The sequence below is a fragment of the Panulirus ornatus genome, chromosome 57 (assembly GCF_036320965.1).
Source record: "Panulirus ornatus isolate Po-2019 chromosome 57, ASM3632096v1, whole genome shotgun sequence".
NCBI lineage: Eukaryota > Metazoa > Arthropoda > Malacostraca > Decapoda > Palinuridae > Panulirus > Panulirus ornatus.
In genome coordinates this window covers 17,240,227-17,254,902 of record NC_092280.1, presented here as the reverse complement: position 1 = coordinate 17,254,902, position 14,676 = coordinate 17,240,227, and the positions used below count along the sequence as shown (strand labels likewise).

At 40.0% G+C, this 14,676-nt stretch overlaps 1 protein-coding gene across 1 annotated transcript in view; it reads right to left on the bottom strand.

The window, feature by feature from the left end:
• Positions 1-14,676, bottom strand: part of LOC139766186 (voltage-dependent T-type calcium channel subunit alpha-1G-like) — a 1,124,919-nt gene that overhangs the window by 139,836 nt on the left and 970,407 nt on the right. The window lies entirely within an intron of this gene.

Below are 14,676 nucleotides of genomic sequence, written 5' to 3'. Positions count from 1 at the left end.
GCTGTCAGTGGATTGAAGCAGGGCATGTGAAGCGTCTGGGGTGAAAGGAGGGCAAGGAATAGAGTGAATTGGATCGATGTGGTATACCGGGGTTGATGTGCTGTCAGTGGATTGAATCAGGGCATGTGAAGCGTCTGGGGTAAACCATGGAAAGCTGTGTAGTTATGTATATTTGCGTGTGTGGACGTATGTATATACATGTGTATGGGGGTGGGTTGGGCCATTTCTTTCGTCTGTTTCCTTGTGCTACCTCGCAAACGCGGGAGACAGCGACAAAGCAAGAAAAAAAAAAAAATATATATATATATATATATATATATATATATATATATATATATATATATATATATATATATACATATATATATATATATATAGGAAGGAGGAAGTACCAGGAGGGACTGAGTACAGAATGGAAAAAGGTGAGAACAAAGGAGGTAAGGGGAGTGGGGGAGGAATGGGATGTATTTAGGGAAGCAGTGATGGCTTGGGCAAAAGATGCTTGTGGCATGGGAAGCGTGGGAGGTGGGTTGATTACAAAGGATAGTGAGTGGTGGGATGAAGAAGTAAGATTATTAGTGAAAGAGAAGAGAGAGGCATTTGGACGATTTTTGCAGGGAAAAAATGCAAATGAGTGGGAGATGTGTAAAAGAAAGAGGCAGGAAGTCAAGAGAAAGGTGCAAGAGGTGAAAAAGAGGGCAAATGAGAGTTGGGGTGAGAGAGTATCATTAAATTTCAGGGAGAATAAAAAGATGTTTTGGAAAGAGGTAAATAAAGTGCGTAAGACAAGGGAGCAAATGGGTACTCCAGTGAAGTGGGGTAATGGGGAGGTGATAACAAGTAGTGGTGATGTGAGAAGGAGATGGAGTGAGTATTTTGAAGGTTTGTTGAATGTGTTTGATGATAGAGTGGCAGATATAGGGCGTTTTGGTTGAGGTAGTGTGCAAAGTGAGAGGGTTAGAGAAAATGATTTGGTAAATAGAGAAGAGGTAGTAAAAGCTTTGCGGAAGATGAAAGCCGGCAAGGCAGCAGATTTGGATGGCATTGCAGTGGAATTTATTAAAAAAGGGGGTGACTGTATTGTTGACTGGATGGTAAGGTTATTTAATGTATGTATGATTCATGGTGAGGTGCCTGAGGATTGGCGGAATGCTTGCATAGTGCCGTCGCACAAAGGCAAAGGGGATAAGAGTGAGTGCTCAAATTACTGAGGTATAAGTTTTGTGAGTATTCCTGGGAAATTATATAAGAGGGTATTGATTGAGAGGGTGAAGGCATGTACAGAGCATCAGATTGGGGAAGAGCAGTGTGGTTTTAGAAGTGGCACAGGATGTGTGGATCAGGTGTTTGCTTTGAAGAATGTATGTGAGAAATACTTAGAAAAGCAAATGGATTTGTATGTAGCATTTATGGATCTGGAGAAGGCATATGATAGAGTTGATAGAGATGCTCTCTGGAAGGTATGAAGAATATATGGTGTGGGAAACAAGTTGTTAGAAGCAGTGAAAAGTTTATATTGAGGATGTAAGGCATGTGTACGTGTAGGAAGAGAGGAAAGTGATTGGTTCTCTGTGAATGTAGGTTTGCGGCAGGGGTGTGTGATGTCTCCATGGTTGTTTAATTTGTTTATGGATGGGGCTGTTAGGGAGGTGAATGCAAGAGTTTTGGAAAGACGGGCAAGTATGCAGTCTGTTGTGGATGAGAGAGCTTGGGAAGTGAGCCAGTTGTTGTTCGCTGACGATACAGCGTTGGTGGCTGATTCATGTGAGAAACTGCAGAAGCTGGTGACTGAGTTTGGTAAAGTGTGTGAAAGAAGAAAGTTACGAGTAAATGCGAATAAGAGCAAGGTTATTAGGTACAGTAGGGTTGAGGGTCAAGTCAATTGGGAGATAAGTTTGAATGGAGGCAAACTGGAGGAAGTAAAGTGTTTTAGATATCTGGGAGTGGATCTGGCAGCAGATGGAACCATGGAAGTGGAAGTGAATCATAGGGTGGGGGAGGGGGTGAAAATCCTGGGAGCCTTGAAGAATGTTTAGAAGTCGAGAACATTATCTCGGAAAGCAAAAATGGGTATGTTTGAAGGAATAGTGGTTCCAACAATGTTGTATGGCTGCGAGGCATGGGCTATGGATAGAGTTGTGCGTAGGAGGGTGGATGTGCTGGAAATGAGATGTTTGAGGACAATAAGTGGTGTGAGGTGGTTTGATCGAGTAAGTAATGGAAGGGTAAGAGAGATGTGTGGAAATAAAAAGAGTGTGGTTGAGAGAGCAGAAGAGGGTGTTTTGAAATGGTTTGGTCACATGGAGAGAATGAGTGAGGAAAGATTGACCAAGAGGATATATGTGTCAGAGGTGGAGGGAACGAGGAGAAGTGGGAGACCAAATTGGAGGTGGAAAGAAGGAGTGAAAAAGATTTTGAGTGATCAGGGCCTGAAAGGCGTGCAAGGAATAGAGTGAATTGGAACGATGTGGTATACCAGGGTGGACGTGCTGTCAATGGATTGAACCAGGGCATGTGAGGCGTCTGGGGTAAACCATGGAAAGTTCTGTGGGGCCTGGAAAGGGAGCTGTGGTTTCGGTGCATTATCACATGACAGCTAGGGACTGAGTGTGAACGAATGTGGCCTTTGTTGTTTTTTCCTAGTGCTACCTCGCGCACATGAGGGGGGAATGGCGTTGTTATTTCATGTGTGGCGGGTTGGCGATGGAAATGAATAAGGGCAGACAGTATGCATTATGGACATGTGTATATATGTATATGTCTGTGTGTGTATATATATGTATACATTGAGATGTATAGGTATGTATATGTGCATGTGTGGACGTGTATGTATATATATGTGTATGTGGGTGGGTTGGGCCATTTCTTTCGTCTGTTTTCTTACGCTACCTCGCTAATGCGGGAGACAGCGACAAAGCAGAATAAATAAATAAAAATAAATAAATACATATATATATATATATTTTTTTTTTCATACTATTCGCCATTTCCCGTGACAGCGAGGTAGCGTTAAGAATAGAGGACTGAGCCTTTGAGGGAATATCCTCACCTGGCCCTATTCTCTATTCCTTCTTTTTGAAAATAGAAAAAAAACAAAACAAGAGGGGAGGATTTCCAGCCCCCCGCTCCCTTCCCTTTTAGTCGCCTTCTACGACACACAGGGAATACGTGGGAAGTATTCTTTCTCCCCTATCCCCTATAAATATATATATATATATATATATATATATATATATATATATATATATATATATACATACAGGAAAGGGGACCAGGTACAGCTATTTAACAACAGACCTGTCTTTCTAATGAGTGCAGTGTGTAGGGGTCTGGAAAAGAATATCTGTAAATAAGTAGATGACTTTCTGCAAAGAGGAAATTTCATAGGTCAGAGACAGCTTGGTTTTAAGGGACACTGGATGTATATCAGAAATGCCTTTTCCAAACGGGTTGAGGTGACCAAAAAAAGTGCCACTGGTCATGACCATGGCCAAGTGCATAAGCACAAATAATCATCCATCTCTCAAAACCATTTTCAGTTTTACCTACATCAGTCTGGAGATCACTTTCTTCCACTCTTTCACAAATTCCTATAATTTCATCTTGAACAATATTGCTACTCTCTTTCTTAATTTCTGCCACTTACAACACAACAAACCCCGACTTTAACCTTGTGACATTTCCAAACCATCCTTCCTTTTTGCTCTTGAGCTATGTCTTACTCAGAGCCAAAACACTCTGTTTCTTTACTCAAACATATTGCCTATCTCTTTTCTTTTCATCTTTGTTATATCCAACATACATTCTGACACCCCAGCCTGAGCCTTTCAGGAGGCTGGGCACTCCTTGCTTGGCTTGTTCTTCTGTTCCATCCTTTAGAAACTGAAATACATGAACTGGAATTCCCAGCCCCCAGCCCCCAACTCCCACCCCTCTCAGTCATCTTATATGACATGAAAGGAATATAGAGGAATACCTCTTTCTCTCCTATTCCAGGTAACTGTGATCCATGATATCTTTCCAGCTGTGTCATTATGACGCTAATGATGCCTATGGATAAGATATTGAATTAGGCATCAGCTGGAAATAAAAAAACTGCCTCTAAAATCTTTGGCAGTCTTGTGACAGATTACAAGTTGTACAGCAGACCAACATGCTGGCACACTACAGGCCACGGTTAAGCCCAAACAGGAAGGCCACTTAGGATATTGTGGAAACTTCCACTATCATTACTTTGATTTCAAACTGCTGTATTATCTTTGCTTATGGAGACCAAAGTATTTAAAGACATGCCACAACAAAAAGGAAAATTGTAAGGAGGTCCCTCACCTACCATGATTATGAATGGATGCCAATAAGGATTTACAGTAAAATATGCCATTTTAACAACCATGGCATTAAATTTTGAGTGATAGTAGTTTAACACATCACTACCATCTACTGGCTATAAGAAACGTTGGGGGATACAAGGACTGCCATTCCTGGGGGAAGACAAAATAAGCATCACAATTAGGTAGCACCACTAGGCCAAATGTAGAGGCAGCCTCCCGCATGGCAATGCTAGTCAGCAGCTTTGGAAGAGATGGAGGCCAATCATATGGCATCGGGGATAACATACAGTATAAATTTGTATGTAATTTCTTGGTCTTTTGGTGGAGATTCTTTACTTGTTTTTTGAAGTATAACATGCCTATCTTTATTTCTCAAATATTCACCATAGGATTTAAGGTACCATAAGTCACTTATGAGTCATTCCCCTAAACCCTATTTCCCACAGGCTACTTAGTACCTTGCCAACCATGGTATCTCTAACTAAGGTTTTCCAGGAATTCAACCCTCCAGTTGGTAAGAAGCTGCTTTGCATGAACAAAAAGTATTGGCTTAGCCAACTAAATCAAACTTTTATCACCATGATATTGTGGTAGGTAACATCAGTGCTGACAGCCAGTATGGCAGTGTCTCCAGGCAGAGCATTAGAAAAAGAAAAAACATTGATCAGATACTGTAAAGGACAGAGACCTAGGTGGAGATACTGTCCAACATATTGGATCATATGCAAGCAGACAACAATGCACCAGTTGAATAATGAAATGAACGACAGTGGCCTAACACACTCTGCTATGACACCCTTGAGCTGTGACATCATGGGCCTGAGCAGATAACTGCATGGTACTTAAATCCATGTGAATAGCATCTGTGGACCTATGTGTTATGATGGTCAAAGGGGGTGAATTCTTTAAGATTCACCTCTTTTATGGGGGTAAAATTGTGTTTTGACAACTCACCAAGCCAGTGCTCTTTCAGATGCTTATAGGGTTCTGTCCCCAGAAGTGGGATGAAATAAATATATTTAGCAATTCCTTCATGGGTTGCATAAGAAGCACAAAATTTGACATGAGGTGAAAGGATTCAATTGGTGAAGTAATACTTTTCTTAAGAACTGATGGCAGATTGGACTTGCCCTCAGTTGCAGATGAAGCAGTAATACCAAATGGATTTGTCTGTAGAGACATACTTTAAAGCACTTCATTAATATCAGCAAAGTTAGCCTCTTGCCTAGAGTCTCAAATACATTTAGGAAAAAGTTATTCAAAAAGAATTATTCATGCACTGAGCTGCTTTGTTTTATATGTGCCTGGTGGTAATGAGACTAATTCCATTTTCTATCAATAAATGGGAGCATATGAATCGTTTGCATGCTCCCAGCTGATAAGAGGATGATGAGATTTGTATCTGAAGTGGTGGAGGTTTTTCACTTTCTACTGGCATTTCCATCCATTTTTGAGGTGTAAAATGGTAATAAAAATGAAATATATGAAATATATGACATAGTGGAATCTGGCAACATGCACAAAGTTGACAGATGGTCTGATGAGGATAGCTCAGACTCTGACACAAAATTTGTATGATGCTCAAGTCTGGAGTCAAGTAAATGTGGATCTACCTCATAATCAGCTTGTACCATGATCTCTAAACTTGGGTGCTTTGAATGATTATCTGTGTTTGACATGTGCAAAGTATAATGAGTGAAAAAAAAGTACATACCATATTCTATACTTTTTTCTTTGCAAAGGATAGCATTTACTGTGTAATTATATATACAATAATTTTCTACATAATTACATTAATAACTAAATATCTTCCATGTCACCTTGTCCATATACATTTAGGAAAAAGTAGATGTTTCACACCATATTTTGGAAGCAAAAAGATAAGGCAAGTGGTTAACAACATCATTACTTGAAATTAAAAACATGGGTGAGTAATTTGTAGGAAATATTTGTTTACTAGACTTACACAGAATGAAGAAATGATTTGCGAGATGGTCATTAGGGAGGGTTATGAAGCATAACCTGTGTGATTTACACATTCACTAATTGTTCTGAACCTCCTTTCTTTCTTTTTTCAGAATGGAAATGGTCATGTTAGCTCCTTCAGTGGAGTTTTATTGTGGCATTCATACTAAGGTCTCTCAAAATAAGAAAAAAAAAAAAGAAGAGTAAATTGGAAATCAAATTAAAAAACAAACAATATTCAATGTGGCATGAGAGTGCAACACTCTGCTTTAATAAATAATTTGATAGACCTGAGATTGGCTTCTGGACCAGACAGATATACAAAGCTTTATTTGTTTTGGTATTCAGGGAACTGATTGATCATGATGCACTTGCTGTTTAATCTGGCTCTTCTTACCTATGATAATGTCACACAAAATGTCAAGTTCATTTCAGTGTGGATAATGAACAGTGAAAATACACCACAATCAGTCATCAAAATAAATGATTAGCTTAAGAAAAAAGTTAACTGGTTAGAAAGGTATAGTGTAAGTGAAAAAGATGCAGAGAAGAGTTTCTACAGCAACGGGTGTGTCCATAAAATACAAAACTATGAGCATCACTTATAAACAATACACAAACATGGGAATGTGATGCATCTACATTCTTGTTCATATTCATAACCAGTAAAACTAATGTTACATTCTCTGCTTACAAAGTAACACAATCAGCTTGGTCAAACATATCCATACAATATACAAACATTTAAATATACACAAAATATCATAGAAATTACTTGAGTGTAAATCTTATTAGAACAAACCAGCTGTAAAATAAACAAACAAAAGTACAAACAAACCCAACTTCAATGGTTTCATTATCATGAGGAGAATAATGGCCAGACTTTGAACAGTCTTTGTATCACATAACTAACAAACCTATGGTATAAGGAGAGAAACAACAAGAATTTTAGAGATAACCTGTTTCTAATTTGTTCTAATAGTTCACACTTAAATGATATCACCTCTCCAAATGAAACCACTGTATTATGTGTGAGAAGATGCAGGCAGAACAAAAAAAATCATATGATAGAAAAAAATTTACAACTAATTCCCAGATTATTTACCCACTAGTGGATACAGTCCGCAGCCAGGAAGGAGGAAACATATTAGAAGCTACACTATACTAATCACCCACAGTAGCAGTAAGCAAATTTTACCACCTTTTCAGAATTCAAAATGATAAATGATATAAATATTCATTATATCTTTTTTCAATCTGACTTTCCAGGCCCCAAACTGGGTGAATTAAGTGTACAAAGCTCTAATGTCTTGCCCACAGACAATTCTGGACAATATATTTTATGGAAAAGACAAAATCACAAAGCATATAGACCCTCATAAATCACAAAATATAGTCATCGGTAGTTAACCATTTATAGACTATAATTATTGTTCCCTGCTGCCTCATCCCACCACGACATACATAACAGCACCTCTAATTAAAGTTACTCTATTATTTGCTATGCAGCAATGAAATCATACTTATCCTAAACAAGTAAACCAAGTGGGTGGATAGGCCACCAAGCGATGCTTTCAAGTTAAGCCATATAGGCTCAGATAAGTCCCTCAAACACAATAGATTTTTCAAGCTTGCTAGCTAGCTTACAGTATCAAATCTCTCAATTAGATGATAGTTAGTCTACATGTGTAGTTAAAAGGTCACCCATATGCTTTCTCCTTATGTGGAAAATCACTCAACTAATATAAAACAGGTTAATGAAATATAAATTGAGCACCTGTCTTATCTTTATCAATCTGTTGAGCAAATCCTATAGGAAAAAAAGCACTTATAAAATATATCATACTTTCAACTCAAGCACACTCAGCTACAGGAGTTCACAAGCACACACCCAGTATGTCTAGGTCAACTAAGCTGGTAACACTCTCTGTATGGGGAGGAGTAAAGGTATGTGAAACACAGTAGAGTGATATGAACTATTAAATAGAGAGCCACTAATAAAACACCCATGATTGTTAATGAACGTAATATTTTGTAATACAACTAAGATCTGCTGTTATCAAGGAGGAGCTGTCAATCAACACTCAATAATTACACTGGATGACACTCTATTAGCGAATGTCTACTATGGAGGTCTATGCAGCATTCTGTATACCTACAGTTACATATAAACACAGCAACTGCGTCAAACCTCTAGAAAGTCATTACCCCTTTTAGTCTCCCTTACACCCCTTAACTTGTTTTCATCCACCTCTCTCTCTCTAGCCAATGATATCTCTGCCTCTGATTTGATGATAAAATTCATTATTACATACCTAATGATGTTTGTGCTAACCATCGTTTGCGACTGACAAAATTTAACACTTCACATCACTCTACTTCCCCCCCCCCACTCCAATACAATGTTACAACCTCAGTTGACATAAACATACTAAGTATGTGCTCTCGAACTCTTGTGGCCAAGTGTACATTTGTATCTTTTTGCACCCATGATTAATGGATTAGTTTTACCCAGTTGAGAGCACATGGCAGCATTAAAATCAATATTCAGAGAAGTGGACAAACTTACAAACAAAAGATGAATACTGTGATTCCTGGTAAGGGGATACCAGATGGCAGTCCCACCTCTATAAGAGCAGAAACACTCAAGACCAGCTTTTTCAGGAAAAAAGGACTACAGCTTCAACAAGACTTTATAACAACTAAGGTGAAAAAGGAGATATCACAGGGCCTCTGGAAGTAGTTTTTCATAAAGAATAATTCACCTATGTCAGCTCAGAGGTGTGAAGAAATTTGGGTATATGAACATGAGCTCTTATCTTTACAACCTAGTTGCTTATGAGACATGCCAACTATATCATACTGACACTTCTTTCTGGGAGATCCTATAATAACTGTTTATAGAAGAAAAAATATGGTGAAATTCTAAGAGGGCAAGTAAGATGTTTAAAGAAAAACCTTCAAGAGGAGTATAACACACATAATATTGTATAATTATTTTTTCTGCTGATAAGCAACTAAACCTCCTGCTAGCACTCTTGGGTAGGATCTGAGCTAATCTATCCTTAGAATGCTCTGAACATCATCCACCACTACACAAGTACACCATACCCACAATACAACTATCATACACAAGACACCAATCAGCTACTACTCAATTTCCCTGCACCCTGCACATTGATGCACTCACATCACAATAATCTAAGATGTGGCATCCCAACCAGTGGGTGAGGCTGGTTTTCTGAGTGCTGAAGGAGCCTCATAAGGATAGAAGGGACTCCTAGGGTGGGATATAGTTACACACCTTGTCCTGGCTTTATGCAGGATCACTATATTTTGCTTTTATATGAAGAACCTACTTCTACTGGTACCTATTTCTATCTGGTCAAAATCCCAACAAAACTAAAGTTAGGGGTGGCAGGTGGAGCAAACCTAGATCTTGGGTGAAGCATGCTACATTCTCACCTACAGTTCACTCTCACAGTTACTAATGACGTGTGCAGAGCAGTGCTACTTGTGCAATTTGAGTATACCTGCTACTGTAATTTTACTGCAACCTGCTGTGTTTATGTTTGTTAATATGGCACCCAAATATCCAGCAACATCTCCCACCCAAGAACCAGCAGTTAAATGGAAGAGAACCTCTCTGACTTTAGAAATGAAGCTAGAAATCTTACAATGTGCTGATGCTGGTGAGGGAGTATCAACATGATAGAAAGTGCACCAAAAACTTCACTGAGGGTTGGCAGATGGAGTAAACATGGATCCTGGGAGGAGCACACAATGCTCCCACCAACAGGTTAGTATAACAGTTATCAATGTTGTTTACAGATCTGCACTACATGTTCAATTTGAGTATACCTGCAAATGAAATTTTACTGCAACCCACTATGTGGTATCTAAATGTTCAGCAGCATTTTCGCATACCCCAGAACCGACAGTAAATGGAAGAGAACCTCTTTGACCTTTGGAATGAAGCTAAAAATCTTATGACTCACTGTTACTGGTGAGGGAGCATCAGTGCTTGGGTGTGCTAACAACCTGCATGAATCTACAATCAGTGAACCTACAATATGCAACATAAAGATGAATGCGAAGAAAATTTGAGGAGCTGTGGTCCATTCGACTCCAGTGTCTGCCATGGTAAACACAAGGGTTAAAAATTCACAAAACTTTCCATGGTTTACCCCAGACACTTCACATACCGTGGTTCAATCCACTGACAGCATGTCAACCTTGTTATGACACATCGTTCCAATTCACTCTATTCCTTGCACGCCTTTCACCCTCCTGCATGTTCTGGCCCTGATCGCTCAAAATGTTTTTCACTCCATCCTTCCATCTCCAATTTGGTCTCCCACTTGTCTTCGTTCTCTCCTCCTTTGACACATATATCTCTTTGTCAATCTTTCCTCACTCGTTCTCTCCATGGGACCTAACCATTTCAAAACATCCTCCTCTGCTATCTCAACCACACTCATTTTACTACCAAACATCTCTCTTACCCTTACATTACTTACTCGATCAAAACACCTCACACCACATATTGTCCTCAAACATCTCATTTACAACATATCCACCCTCCTCCGCACAACTCCATCTATAGCCTATGCCTCTCAACCATATATCATTGTTGGAACCACTATTCCTTCAAACATACCCATTTTTGCTTTCCGAGATAATGTTCTTGCTTTCTACACATTTTTAAATGCTCCCAGAACTTTCACCCCCTCCCCCACCCTATGATTCACTTCCACTTCCATGGTTCCATCCATTGCCAAATCCACACCCAGATATCTAAAACACTTCACTTCCTCCAGTTTTTCTCCATTCAAACTTACCTCCCACTTGACTTGTCCCTCAACCCTAATGTACCTAATAACCTTGCTCTTATTCACATTTACTCTAAGCTTTCTTCTTTCAGAAACTTTACCAAACTCAGTCACCAGCTTCGGCAGTTTCTCACTAGAATCAACCATCAGTGCTGTATCATTAGCAAACAACAACTGACTCACTTCCCAAGCTCTCTCATCCATAACAGACTGCATACGTGCCTCTCTTTGCAAAACTCTTGTATTCACCTCTCTAACAGCCCCATCCATAAACTTAAACAACCATGGAGACATCACACACCCCTGCCGCAAACCAACATTCACTAAGAACCAATCACTTTCCTCTCTTCCTACTTGTACACATGCCTTACATCCTCAATAAAAACTCTTCACTGCTTCTAGCAACTTACCTCCTACACCATATATTCTTAATACCTTCCACAAAGCATCTCTATCAACTCTTATCATATGCCTTCTCCAGATCCATAAATGCTACATACAAATCCATTTGCTTTATCAAGTATTTTTCACATACATTCTTCAAAGCAAACACCTGATTCACACATCCTCTACCACTTCTGAAACCACACTGCTCTTCCCCCAATCTGATGCTCTGTACATGCCTTCACCCTCTCAATCAATATCTTCCCATATAATTTCCCAGGAATACTCAATAAACTTATACCTCTGTAATTTGAAAACACACCTTTATCCCCTTTGCCTTTGTACAACGGCACTATGCAAGCATTACACCAATCCTCAGGCACCTCACCATGAGTCAATTGAACACACATTAAATAATCTTACCAACCAGTCAACAAAACAGTCACCCCCTTTTTTAATAAATTCCACTACAATACCATCCAAACCCGCTGCCTTGTCGGCTTTCATCTTCCACAAAGCTTTTACTACCTCTTCTCTTTTTACCAAATCATCCTCCCTCACTCTCTCACTCCACAAACCACCTCGACCAAAACACCCTATATCTGCCACTCTATCATCTAACAATTCAACAAACCTTCAAAATACTCACTCCATCTCCTTCTCACATCACCACTACTTGTTATCACCTCCCCATTAGCCCCCTTCACCGATGTTCCCATTTGTTCTCTTGACTTACGCACTTTATTTACCTCCTTCCAAAACATCTCTTTATTCTCCCTAAAATTTAATGGTACTCTCTCACCCCAACTCTCATTTGCCCTCTTTTTCACCTCTTGCACCTTTCTCTTGACCTCCTGCCTCTTATATACATCTCCCAATCATTTGCACTATTTCCCTACAAATACTGTCCAAATGCCTCTCTCTTCTCTTTCACTAATAATCTTACTTCTTCATCCTGCCACTCAGTACCCTTTCTAATCTGCCCACCTCCCATGCTTCTCATGCCACAAGCATCTTTTGCACAAGCCATCACTGCTTCCCTATTATACATCCCATTCCTCCCCAACTCCCCTTACATCCTTTGCTCTCACCTTTTTCCATTCTGTACTCAGTCTCTCCTGGTACCTCCTCATACAAGTCTCCTTCCCAAGCTCACTTACACTCACCACTCTCTTCACCCCCAACATTCTCTCTTCTTTTCTGAAAACCTCTACAAATCTTCACCTTCGCCTCCACAAGATAATGATCAGACATCCCTTCAGTTGCACCTCTCAGCATATTAACATCCAAAAGTCTCTCTTTCACGCGCCTATCAATTAACACATAGTCCAATAATGCTCTCTGGCCGTCTCTCCTACTCACATACGTATACTTATGTATATCTCTCTTTGTAAACCGGGCATTCCCAATCACCAGTTCTTTTTCAGCACACAAATCTACAAGCTCTTCACCATTTCCATTTACAACACTGAACACCCCATGTACACCAATTACTTCCTCAACTGCCACATTACTCACCTTTGCATTCAAATCATCCATCAATATAACCTGGTCTCGTGCATCAAAACTATCAACACACTCACTCAGCTGCTCCAAAACACTTGCCTCTCATGATCTTTCTTCTCACCAATAACCACCTATCTCTCTCCATCCACTTTCAGTTTCACCCATATCAATCTAGAGTTTACTTTCTTACACTCTATCACATACTCCCATCACTTCTGTTTCAGGAGTAATGATACTCCTTCCCTTGCTCTTGTCCTCTCACCAACCCCTGACTTTACTCCCAAGACATTCCAAAAGCACTCTTCCCCTTCACCCTTGAGCCTCGTTTCACTCAGAGCCAAAACATCCAGGTTCCTTTCCTCAAGCATACTACCTATCTCTCCTTTTTTCTCACCTTGGTTACATCCACACACATTTAGACACCCCAATCTGAGTCCTCGAGGAGGATGAGCACTCCCCACGTGACACATATATATTCATTTACGTATTATACATTGACACTGTATCCCGCATTAGCGAGGTAGCGCAAGGAAACAGATGAAAGAAAGGCCCAACCCACCCACATACACATGCATATACATACACACCCACACACGCACATATACATACCTATACATCTCAACATATACATACCTATACATCTCAACATATACATATATATACACACACACAGATATATACAATTATACAAATGTACATAATTCATACTGTCTGCCCTTATTCTTTCCCGTTGCCATCCCGCCACACAGGAAATGACAACCTCCTCCCCCTGCATGTGCGCAAGGTAGCACTAGGAAAAGACAACAAGGGCCACATTCGTTCACACTCTGTCTCTAGCTGTCATATATAATGCACTGAAACCACAGCTCCCTTTCCAAATCCAGGCCCCACAGAACTTTCCATGGTTTACCCCAGACACTTCACATGCCCTGGTTCAATCCACTGACAGAACATCGACCACAGTATACCACATCATTCCAATTCACTCTATTCCTTGCACGCCTTTCACCCTCCTGCATTTTCAGGCCCCGATCACTCAAAATTCTTTTCACTCCATCTTTCCACCTCCAATTTGGTCTCCCACTTCTCCTCGTTCCCTCCACCTCTGACACATATATCCTCTTTGTCAATCTTTCCTCACTCATTCTCTCCATGTGACCAAACCATTTCAAAACACCCTCTTCTGCTCTCTCAACCACACTCTTTTTATTACCACACATCTCTCTTACCCTATCATTACTTACTCGATCACACCACCTCAAACCACATATTGTCCTCAAACATCTCATTTCCAACACATCCACCCTCCTTCGCACAACTCTATCTATAGCCCACGCCTCACAACCATATAACATTGTCAGAACCAATATTCCTTCAAACATGCCCATTTTTGCTTTCCGAGATAATGTTCTCGCCTTCCACACATTTTTCAACACTCCCCAAACTTTCGCCCCCTCCCCCACCCTATGACTCGCTTCAGCTTCCATGGTTCCATCCGCTGGCTAATCCACTCCCAGATATCTAAAACACTTCACTTGCTCCAGTTTCTCTCCATTCAAACTTACCTCCCAATTGACTTGTCCCTCAACCCTACTGTACCTAATAACTGTGCTCTTATTCACATTTACTCTCAGCTTTCTTCTTTCACACACTTTACC